General features: G+C 46.3%; 1 protein-coding gene across 3 annotated transcripts in view; it reads right to left on the reverse strand.

Moving 5' to 3' along the window:
* Positions 1-12,290, reverse strand: part of LOC121274602 (pyruvate carboxylase, mitochondrial-like) — a 1,197,472-nt gene that overhangs the window by 1,163,874 nt on the left and 21,308 nt on the right. The window contains exon 1 of one of the 3 annotated variants that reach the window (XM_041181942.1): positions 2,486-2,557. The exons of the other annotated variants lie outside the window; for them this stretch is intronic. The gene's annotated coding sequence lies outside the window, so the exon portion shown is untranslated. Of the gene's footprint in view, positions 1-2,485; positions 2,558-12,290 lie in introns of those variants that run through there. 3 annotated transcript variants of the gene reach the window in all.

Genomic DNA, 12,290 nt, shown 5'->3' on the forward strand with positions numbered 1-12,290 from the left:
ACATTACCAGTACACCACCGTCTCCCCATAATCTCTCTGCTAATGGGGTCCAAGCCGGTTGGTGGAATTGAAACTAAGACATGCAGTTTTTCTTTATTGAGATTTTTTATTGACTTGTTGTGTCTCACAGCTCTCCTCCCTCTCAACCCAGTGTCCCAACTATCCCCTATTTATATTCTCTTTATAAAGAACAAAAAGAAAACAAATGAAGTAACTAAAGTGGGTGTGACAGCCCCTGGTGGGGCACTGTAACAAAAATCAAAACTTCAAAGGAAACTCAACTAATGCAACCAAAATATCATTCCCAGATCCCCTATTTATATGTGCTCAAAGACCATTATTACCTATCAACTATCTATCTTAACCTTAACAATATAATGACAAGACATTCACACTTATGGTAGGATCAAGAACAACTGCTGTCTGAAAACAAAGGTAAAAAGAGAAATGAGAGAGAAATAATGCAAACCAGCAAAGGGAGAGGAAACACAATGAGAAGTTAGTGTTGAATCCAGAAGGCTGTAAAATGCCTACTCGAGCTTGCATCAAGCTTCATTGGAACTCTGCAGGAGTCAGCGGACAGAAAGGTCAGAGTGAGAGCAAGGTGGAGAATTGAAACTACAGATGATAGACAGGAAGCTGGGGGTCATGCTTGTGGACTGAACAGAGACGTTCCACAAAGCGGGCACCCAGTCTGCTTTTGGTCTCCCCAATGTCAAGGTGACCACATTGTGAGCAGCGAGTACAGTAGACTAAGTAACACAATAATAGAGATGCTGCCTTGCCTGCCATGTATTTCCAGCATTTTCTGTTTATATTTCAGGTTTTCAGCATTTGCAGTACTTTGCTCTCTTATTATATGCTCTGTGCTGGTCACCTGTAAGTGTGGTGAGCTTCAATTTAAAATGTTATCACTCAATGCAAAGTGTATTCTTTCTGTTAACAAGGCCCACTTGTCTGGATATAAATAGCATATTATTGCAGGCAAATTGGTTGGTGCTAATTTTGCCATTTTTAAACTTGGAATTAAAACAGCAGTCCTGCGCCAGTTGAATACATCACTATTAGTTCAAGATCTTCTCATTTGTACATGGGATTGTTGTTTGAGGTGCTTGTGAGGTTCAAGCCTTTTGGATGTTACTGTCCAGATATTGCATAGGGTCTGGTTCAAAGAAGCTGAACTAGTTGCTTAAGTTGTGTGTCATTGACAAAGCCATGGTCGTAAAGTGTATCATACTGAAACCCGCGCATTTAAAGGGCTTTATAAGTAAAGGCATAGAATACAAAAGCTAAAAGGTTTTACAAAACCAATATGAAACAGTTCGACCCACTTGAGGAGGAGGGTTAATGGGGGGACAGGGAGAATAAGGGGCCCAAAAACACAGAAGCACCTGGAATCGCTCTCCCTGGCCCTGGAGAGTCCCCTTTAAATGACTGTTTTTTTTCTGTTGGTGAGCATGACTTAACCACCTATTCTCTGTGGCCCGATTGCTGCTTCAACCATAGCCTGTAAAAAGGTTGGCCTTCGATTTTTTTCAGATGAAATCCAGCAGTTTTAACTCCTCCAACCCCTGCTCAGCAACTCTCCAATCTTCCCAGTTCAACAATGTTCACTCCCCCCACCTCTCCCCCCATATCCCACCAATTCAACAACCGTCTTCCACTGCCCTTCCAATTTTCACTCTGGAGTCACACGAAGTCAGAGGCATTAAAATGGGGTCAGATTGGAAAAATGTTTGCGAAGTACTGATCCAGAGAATGAAAAGGGAGTGCACTTTAATCTCTGCTGGTTCTCAGGGTGGGTGAATTTAACCAATGGTCAGTACGGGTTGCACTTTTCAAGGTTGCAAGTCAACGTGACCCCAAACACTTGTTTATTGATAAATCTCGAGTTACAAACAATGGGGTCAGCAACTCTCCAATCTTCCCAGTTCAACAATGTTCACTCCCCCCACCTCTCCCCCCATATCCCACCAATTCAACAACCGTCTTCCACTGCCCTTCCAATTTTCACTCTGGAGTCACACGAAGTCAGAGGCATTAAAATGGGGTCAGATTGGAAAAATGTTTGCGAAGTACTGATCCAGAGAATGAAAAGGGAGTGCACTTTAATCTCTGCTGGTTCTCAGGGTGGGTGAATTTAACCAATGGTCAGTACGGGTTGCACTTTTCAAGGTTGCAAGTCAACGTGACCCCAAACACGTGTTTATTGATAAATCTCGAGTTACAAACAGCAGCTATCATCATCTTTACGTCACCAACTTGGTTGAAGTTGGATCTTTTACTGGTCAATGTCCGCTATCTGCCAAAGAGGCAACTGACAATAAAATCGCTAACGTCAGTGCCTGGCAAAGTGACCAGTGCAGGAGGGGGTTAGAGTGGATCTCTGGACAGGGAGGGAAGACAGTTGGACGAGTAAAGCCACCCTTGGATGCTGCTTACAGAACATCACTGGTAGAAAGAATACCAGGAGAAAATAACTTACTCCTTGTGTGCATGTGTGTGTCTTCTTGTCTCCCTCTACTCATGGATGCTGGGTGACTCTGAGACTCAATCTAGAGAGAAGTTAATTAATAAATTAAGTAATTATTTGCTTCCTGGCTTAAACCACTTCTTGCACCACTGAAATGAGAACACTTCCCTTTATCCAGATCGTCCACATTTCCTAACAAGGAGTCTTCCTTCTGATCCTAAACTGATGCCATTCTACAGATAACCATGCAAGCGGTTGTGTGACACAGTGGATAGTGTCCCTGCCTCTGAGCTCTGGGTTCAAGTCCTGCTCCAAGATTTGATGGTCAAGGAAGGTATGTTCAGAACGCAGCCTAACAGGTTGAGTGTCAACCTGTAAATCCTTCCAGCACACGCCAATAGCAGGTGGTAAGAGCGGGAGAGATTCCTGATCAGCCATGTGATGGAAAGAAACCGGAGCCTCTACCATCACTATCCATAGCTCCAGACTACAACATGCATGTTAAAGTGTATGTTGCCACAAGATGGATCCAGTTTGCTCTGTTGGCTGGATCAGATTAATGCCCGAAGGCACAAGGTTCGATGCTGTTCTGGCTAGGGTGAATTCAGGACCCGCCTCCTTGCCCGACCCATGATGGAGATTGTGGTGCTGTGGGTCAGACCTGCCTTCAGGCAGAGAACTTAAGAAGAAAGATGACAAACTATGCAACGTGCACAAGGATAAGGGTGACTGGTCCTGAAATTTTTCTTTCTTTCCTTTGGCAAAGATTACTGGAATATTCACAATATTGAGGCCAACTCCAGTGAGTTCAGCCACAGATGTTAAACAAATGTGGACAACACACCAGGAGATAGGGGAAGATGAGGAGCAAACAAAAAGTGTTTGACTATGTTAAATGCTATGCAAATACAAGTTGCTGCCATTTTGAAAGGGCAATTATCTCCATTTCACCTTTGTGGGCCTCCTCACAGACAAGTTTGGAAAGGTATTGTTATGAGAGCCTGGTTCACCCACAATCTATGTGGATAACCTTGAGGAGATACAGCCAGAGTCACAATGTCAAGAAGGAGGCCATTCGACCCATCGAGTCCATGTCGGCTCTCTGTAGAGCAATCCAGACAGTCCCATTGCCCCACTCTATCCCCGTAGCCCTGCAAGCTTATTTCCTTCAAGTCCCTTTCCAATTTCCTTTTGAAATCATTGATCGTCTCCGCTTGCACCACCCTCACAGGCAGCGAGTTCTCATCCATTGCAACTCGCTGCGTAAAAGTGTTCTTCCTCACAACACCCTCCCACCATCTCTTGCACAAACCTTTAAATCCTAGTCCTTGTATCATCTGCTAATGGGAACAGCTTTTCTTTGTCTACCTTATCTAAAACCTATAATCTTGTACTCCACTGTCAAGTCTCCTCTCAATCTCCTTTGCTCCAAGGAGGCCAACCACAGTTTCTCTAACCTAACCTTGTAGCTAAAATCCCCTCATCCCCGGAACCATTCTGGTAAGTCTCCTCGGCAGTGCCTCAAAAGATAAGAAGGGGGAATTTGAGGAGGAACGTTATTATGCCACAGGTGACATGAAAGGTCAAACAGCAAGCTTTGTGCAGACGACGCAGCTGCAATACAGAATAACTGCAAGTTGGCAAACACAAAGTCAATAGCAGCAGCTTATAAAGTGGTGGCATGGAAGAGTTCTGAAGGATAGGTCGAGCAGAGCAAAGTTTGTGGCCGTGGGGAGCAAGCTCAAAGCACAGATTGTTCAGCAGCATGGGGAACAGCATCCGGCGAAAAGCATCAACCGGATGAGTGGGAGTTAAACCCTGAGCCTGCAGGAGCAGTGCACTCTTGCAGTTATAAATGTCATTTATAGAACACATTTCAGTGCAAAGTAGTGACTAATCTTACACTGGAATTCTGAATTCTCATCCGAATTAGAGGTAATTACTGGAAGGCAGGACAATTGGAAATGGCATAGAACCCAACCAGTTTTAGCCAGCAGTCCGCTTTATAATGAGCCACTGTCTCACTCATATAAAGAAACAAGCTGCATTCTTTTAGATTCAGAAAGTATTTGGAAGGGTTAAGTGGTGAGCAAAGCGTGTTCAACAAAAGCAACAAATTATGGTCGTAACTTTGCTTCCCCCAGCTGTGACGTTCACCATGTAAATCCTGATGAGCATGTCAGCCTGCAGGACATCCCAGAGCCTCTTTACCCTCTGATTTGCCCCTGCACCAAAACAGAGGCGAAAGCTGTGACACACCATCCTGGCTCAATCAGCTGCGTAAATGCCAAATAGCTCACCGAGTTAACTTGGTGCCTTCAAAGTGTTACCCGAGTGAGAATGTCATGCTTTTAAGTCCCAGTTCAGATATTCAATCACAAAATCTAAGGGCAGAATTTTCTGCCTGCTGGGCGGGCCTGACCCAATATCTGGCGGGTGGGGAGCCGATCCCTGCCGGAGAAGCGGGCCCCGCCGCCATTTTACATGCGCGGGCCAATTAAGGCCCGCCCAGCGTGATGCCCGGCGGGAAGCACTATCCTATGAGCAGGGGGGGGGGGAATTCCCCAAAAGCGAGAGTGCATTTTTTCACGCATGCGCACGATAGAGCGCAATCTCCCTGAGGCTAAGTGCAGCCCCAGAGAGATCGCTTACACTTTTAAAAATATCAAAATAGAAAAAAAAAATTCCATAACATGTCCCCCTCATGTAACAATGTCACATGAGATGGGACATGTTCATAATTTATATAATAAGTTTATTAAACTTTTTAAAACCTTACATGAAACGTCATCCTGCCAGTGGATGAGGTTTCATGTTTTTATCTATTCCCTGCAAGGACTCCTGGCCGACCCGCCAACCTTAAGGTCGGACAGGCAGGTCCTTTAATTGCATAATTGATCCTGTCAATGGCCTCAATTGGCCACTGACAGGTCGGCGAACCTGCAGCTAGTTTTGCTCTGCCCCCTCCTTCCTGAAAATTTAAATGGGGCGGGATGGTGTCAGGGGTTCCGCTTGACATCATCTCACATCATTTTACACGTCGGCAAGCAGGCCCCGCCCCCTGCTTGCCGATGGCAAAATTCTGCCCTAAGTTAATACCCAAGTGCAGTACTGAGTGGGTGCTGTACTGTTAGAGGTGCCATCTTTCAAGAGGAGACATTAAACTATGGCTGATTCTGCCAAGCCAATGGCATTATCACAAACAAAAGCACCCCAGTATCTTGGCCAACATTGAACCCTGAGCCAACATCATGAAAGCAGATTATTTGGTTACTGACACATTGCTGTTGGTGGGAGCTGCTGTGCACAAATTGGCTGCTCTGTTTTCCACATTACCACAACGACTACACTTCAAAAAGTACATAATTTGCTGTAGCTGGGATGCCCTTAAGTCATGAAAGGCACTGTACAAATGCAAGTCTTTTTATTTATGTCCTGAATTTTTCGCTTGTCGGGTGCATGCGATCGGCGGGCCCTGGAGCGGATGGGAAACAGGTTCCCCGACCACGATTTCACAGTGGCTGGCCAATTAACGGCCAGCCAGTGTCAAACGCGCACTGAGAAAGGGTCGGCGCTGCCAGTGGAGGCGGGAAGAGAGCGGGCACCGACGTCACCGCGGGTGCTGGTGAGCGCTTCCAGTGAGCTCCCTGAAGGCAGACAGCTGTCTCAGGAAGCTGCAGACCTCCAGAGTAAGCAAAACAACAAAAATGCTGCAAAATACATCCATGCAGCACAATCAAGCACCTGAAAGTATACCTCATAAAAAAAAAACAGCCCCCAGATATCTCTTTTTATTTTATTTCCCCACGGAGATTTCATCCCACCCTGGGTCAAGGTTTGAGCAAAAATGTAAAGGCTGCCTGGCCGACTGGCCCATCCGCCAACCGTAAAAGTGGCCACGCAAAATCGCTTTTAATTGCCCGTTTAATTGTCGGCGGGTGCTCTTCCGGTTGAAGCATGCGCCCGCCGAGCGAGATATTGCGCAAGTGCGCAATGACACCGGGGCGCTCGCCCGACGCCATCTCGTGCTATCGGGACACACGCCCGCCTGTGGGACGGAAGATTTTGGCCTTGGAATAAACAGACATTGCCTGTAGAAAGACTTGCATTTATATGGCACTTCTCATAACTTCAGAACATCCCAAAGCACTTCAAAGCCAGTGAAGCACAGCCAGTGTTCCAATATGGGAAACGCAGCAACTGATTTGTGCACAGCAAGATTCCACAAAACAGTAATGTGGTGACTCACCAAAATAATCTGTTTCTGTGATGTTAATTGAGGGAGCAACACTAGCCAGGACATTGTGGAGAACTCTCTTTATCTTCTTCCAATAGTGGCCGTGGGACCTTTTTGTGTCCACCTGGGAGGGCCGGCCTGTCCTCGGCTTAACATCTCATCTCAAACGCCACACCTCCAACAGTGCAGCGCTCCTTCACTTCTATACTGGAACTGGTGGCCTGGGTCATGGATTCAAGTCTTTGGAATGCTGAGCTTCTGACTCTTGGTGAAGTAAAAATGACTTGGCAACAAAATTATGAAAGCAACGCAAACTGCACGTCTTGTGAAGAAGCATCACTGACGTTGTGCTGTTGCTGACCCATGAGCAGGGATTTCATCATCCATGTTAAGAAGTGAGTCAGACCTTTCCTTCCCCGCCCTTCTCAGAATCTCAGGATCACAGAATCTCTCAGTGCAGAAGAGGCCCTTCGGCCCATCGAGTCTGCACCCACAAGTGAGAAACACCTGACCGACCTACCTAATCCCATTTACCAGCACTTAGCCCAGAGCCTTCAATGTTATGACAGGCCAAGTGCTCATCCAGGTACTTTTTAAAGGATGTGAGGCAACCCGCCTCCACCACCCTCCCAGGCAGTGCATTCCAGACTGCCACCACCCTCTGGGTAAAAAAGTTTTTCCTCACATCCCCCCTAAACCTCCTGTCCCTCACCTTGAACTTACGTCCCCTCGTGACTGACCCTTCAACTAAGGGGAACAGCTGCTCTCTATCCACCCTGCCCATGCCCGTCATAATCTTGTACACCTCGATCAGGTCGCCCCTCAGTCTTCTCTGCTCCAACGAAAACAATCCAAGTCTGTCTAACCTCACTTCATAACTTAAATGTTTCATCCCAGGCAACATTCTGGTGAATCTCCTCTGCACCCCCTCCGGTGCAATCACATCCTTCCTATAATGTGGCGACCAGAACTGCACACAGTACTCCAGCTGTGGTCTCACCAAGGTTCTATACAACTCCAACATGACCTCCCTACTTTTGTAATCTATGCCTCGATTGATACAGGCAAGTGTTCCATCTGCCTTTTTCACCACCCCACTAACATGCCCCTCTGCCTTCAGAGATCTGTGGACACACACGCCAAGTTCCCTTCATTCCTCAGAACTTCCTAGTGTCATGCCATTCATTGAATACTTCCTTGTCAAATTACTCCTTCCAAAGTGTATCACCACACACTTTTCAGGGTTAAATTCCATCTGCCACTCATCTCCCCATTTGACCATCCCGTCTATATCTTCCTGTAGCTCAAGACACTCAATCTCACTGTTAAACCACCCAGCCAATCTTTGGTTCATCCGCAAACTTACTAATCCTATCCCCCACATAGTCATCTTTGTCGTTTATATAATGACAAATAATAGGGGACCCAGCACAGATCCCTGTGGTACGCCACTGGACACTGGTTTCCAGTCACTAAAGCATCCTTCTGTCATCACCCTCTGCCTCCTACAACTAAGCCAATTTTGAATCCACCTTATCAAATTACCCTGTATCCCATGTGCATTTGCCTCCTTTATAAGTCCCACAACCACACAACATTCAGTAGACGGGGACACAAAAGGTGACTGTTTTCCAGAGAGTCTCACTGGCCTGTAGTTCCCTGGCTTATCTCTACAACCCTTCTTAAATAGCAGAATCATATTCTCAGCGCCCTTCTCACCCACAACCACACAATGTTCAGTAAACGGGGACACAAAAGGTGACTTTTTTTTAAAACTTTTGACAATTCTATACAATTCAGAAGGATGCAAACGAGCACTCTCCTTGCAAGTGAGGGGGTGGCTCACAATCAGCTTGAAAAGGCAGAATCCTGAACTTACAAGACAAAGAATCACAAATGTGAAAGTTATCACAAGGTTATCACAACGCTGATCTTTTCCTTCCAAAACATCCAAATGATCTTAAAACCACAAGTAAAAAGAAATTAAGGCTTACAACAACCGGAGCTGGCAAAAACCCCTAATCCTCTTTCAAATGTCAGCAGGAGGGTCCATTCAGCTCAAATTCAGAAGAAACACTCATAGAATGAAGTGAATCAGCATTTGAACTCAAATTGTGCAGGGCCATGGGATAGCAGCGCGCAGCTGGATAAATTCCCCATTATCTGACAGGAACTGCCTCACTTCAGGCAGAAGAGTCAGGTTTCAGCTCTGCAAATGTGAGATCAGGGCCAACAGTACAATGCCCCACCTAATTGTGGACCACAAAAGGAAGGGCACCAAAACTGTTAAAGGTAAGTCTTTGGGAGACTGGGAAGCATCAGCACACGACCACACTGTCCAGTTTCAAAGGGAATAGCACAATGCTCATTCTGCAGGAGCCTTTTTGGTGCACGAACATTCGTAAGTGACCTCTGCACTCGTAACTCACTATTCCACAGTTAGTCAGCCCCTTTCCAGGACCCCACACCCTACTCTCCTGCCATCACATACATCGGATTGCAGTCAGATGACAAAGCCCTCTTGATATTCCCTCTGTACGAAGGGACCTCACCTCAATGATTCCCCAGGGTAACTGATCGAAAATCCAATACTTGGCCAAATGATAAAAAGAACAAACACTTCCACCTTGTGCTATCCAGCCCTCCACGGTTACTGAACAAACATACCATTGGGTGTCAGCAGTGGATCAGTGGGTGGCACTCTCTCCCTTGCCTCTGAATCAGAAACTTGTAGGTTGAAGCCCCACTCTAGAGACTTGAGCCCGTACACACTTCCTGTGCAGTGTTGCAGGAGGTGCTGCAATATCAATTTAGAAGGCAACGTTAAACTGAGGCTTGTCTGGACACTCGAGTTGAAGTAAAAGATCCCAGGGTCACAATTGGAAGAGCAGGGGAGTTCTCCCTGGTATCCTGGGCCAATGTTTATCCCTCAACCAATACTGTCACAGATAACCCAGTCATTATCATGTAGCTGTATGTGGGAGCTTGCTGTGCACAATTTAGCTGCCACGTTTCATATAAAATGATCTGAAGCATCATGAGGTCATGAAAGGCGCTATAGACATTTTTTTATTCTCTCATATGATGTGAGCATCACTGGCAAGTTTGTTGCCATCCCGAACGGCCCTTCAACAGAGTGTCTGTTAGGCCAACTCAGAGGGCAGTTCAGAGACAACCACATTGTTGTGGATCTGGAGTCACATGTAGGCCAGACCAAGTAAGGACGGCAGATTTCCTTCCCTAAAGGGGCATTAGAGAACCAGATGGGTTTTTACAACAATTGATGATGGTTTTCACGATCACTACTGCTAAAATTAGCTTTCAATTCCAAATTTATTCATTGAATTTCAATTCCACCACCTGCCATAGTGAGAATTGAACCCATGTCGGCACAGCATTAGCCTCTGGATTCCTGGTCCAGTTACATTACTAGTACAGCACCAAGTCCTGATTTTATTATCCCCACAGATGACTTGCATAGACACTTTCCCTAGGTATCAGTGATTGAGGAGTAGAGTGAGTGCCAATTGGCCCTAGGCTAAAACCCATGGCTTCACTGTGGAACATATAATTGGCTCAGCTCACACTGGCACTCACTCAGCAGATTCAGCTTTCTATTGTGGACACAATAGAGTACAAAAGGAAACTGCCTACAGAACAGTCATTGCGCCTCAAAGCAAGTCATTGTAGAGGAGTGCTCTGCAGATCCTTCTGAGGGATTTAACATGGTGTCATATAAACACAAGCCTCTCTTTCCCTTTCTAACCCAGATCCAGACTTTGTTACATTCCTGTTTGGGGTGAATCACCATGTACAGAAATCCCCACAAGCACAGCAAACTACTGGGGGGTATAAACTGAAGCAGAAAGAAAGATATAGACCCTCCCTTTTACTATGGCATTTCTTGTGTCGCAAAGATTTGAATTTCTAATCCTGCAGCACTCTGGAATCTCGGCACCGCCTTTCATCTTGCTGGAGGGAGGGATGATAATAGGTTTAACTTGTTTGACCACAAACAAGACGGACAAAAACAGAATTACCTGGAAAAACTCAACAGGTCTGGCAGCATCGGCGGAGAAGAAAAGAGTTGACGTTTCGAGTCCTCATGACCCTTCAGCAGAACTGACACTTTGCTGGCTTAATCTTACTCACTCCCATTCTGCCCCACTCCCTCAGCAATCTACTATCCAGGCTATCTTCAGTTAGGTCTCCATTCTAGATTAAATATCTGCTCCGTGTCACAGGCCGGAGCTTTAATTTTAGTTCCAGTGGACACTTAATTGCAGCAATGTTAATTCAGTCCTCAAAGACCGACTGTTGTGTCTCATCTAATCCATCGTCAGGTTAAGCATTTCTGGGCTTCACTGCCCTCAGCAAAAAAATGCCAATGGCTTCAGTCTCATGCTGGAGGGCAGGATATCCACAGGCTGCATTTTCTCCATGCCAAACCACCCCCTTCAGCTCTTCTCCCTGCCATCTCATCTCAAACACAGGGATCAAGAGCACCTCTGCACCTGGCTCTACACCCCAAGCCCTTTCCTGGCTTTAGCTAAGGACCCCAACATTTTGCAGTCCCTCATTCATCTAAATGGCAAATAAATTGAGGGTGGTGGGGGGGGAGGGGGCAGAAATAGGGAGTTTTTTTTCAATGCAGTGAATAGTTGCTAGATGAAATGTGCTGAAATGGGGGTGGAAGCAAATTCAATAACTGCTTTCAAAAGGGAATTGGGTAAAAGAACAAATTGCAGGCGGTGGGGGGGGAGTTTGGTGGGGGGAGACAGTTTCACGACATGGACTATAATATATTTTATAAAAACATCACCGATCAGAAACTTAACTGGGGCCAGCCACAAGAATGTTGTGACAACAAAAGTGGCAGAGACTGTGTATCATGCAACGTGACTTGGGTTCCAACTTATCATAGCCTATCCACCAACTGCTGTGTTACACTTCAATCCGGGAGTCTGAGTTGATGTGGCGACACACACTTTTCCATGTACATTGTGGTCTGGAGCTACGGATAGTGATGTTCCAACATTCCTGCCATCACATGCTGACCAAGAATCTCTCCCCCCCTTACCACCTGCCACTGGCAGGTTGTGTGCTGGGAAGATTCTGCAGTTTGATATTCGACCCAGTTGGCTGTATTATGAATGCATCTCCTCGGTCATCAACTCCTGGGGTGGGATTTGGACCCAGAGGCAGAGGCACTACTCACTGTGTCCCAAGACCGCCTGTCCAAGGTACAATTCTCCCCACTTGCCTGGATGAGTGCAGCTCCAACAACACTCAAGAAGCTTAATACCATTTAGAACAAAGCAGCCCATCTGACTGGCATCCCATCCACCACCAGCACAACATGGCTGCAGTGTCTACAACATGCGCTGCAGGAATGCGCCAGTGCTTCTTCGTCATTACCACACATTTACCTCCAGGAAACACAAGAGCAGCAGACACATGGGAACATCACTACCTCAAAGCTCCCCCCCGCCCGCAAAATCACACACCGATCTGACTCTGACGTGCATCGCTGTACCCTCGTTCCCTCAACGTCAGTGGGGCAAGATCCTAGATCTCCCC

Source organism: Carcharodon carcharias, assembly GCF_017639515.1.
Source record: "Carcharodon carcharias isolate sCarCar2 chromosome 37 unlocalized genomic scaffold, sCarCar2.pri SUPER_37_unloc_1, whole genome shotgun sequence".
In the NCBI taxonomy this organism is placed as follows: Eukaryota; Metazoa; Chordata; class Chondrichthyes; order Lamniformes; family Lamnidae; genus Carcharodon; species Carcharodon carcharias.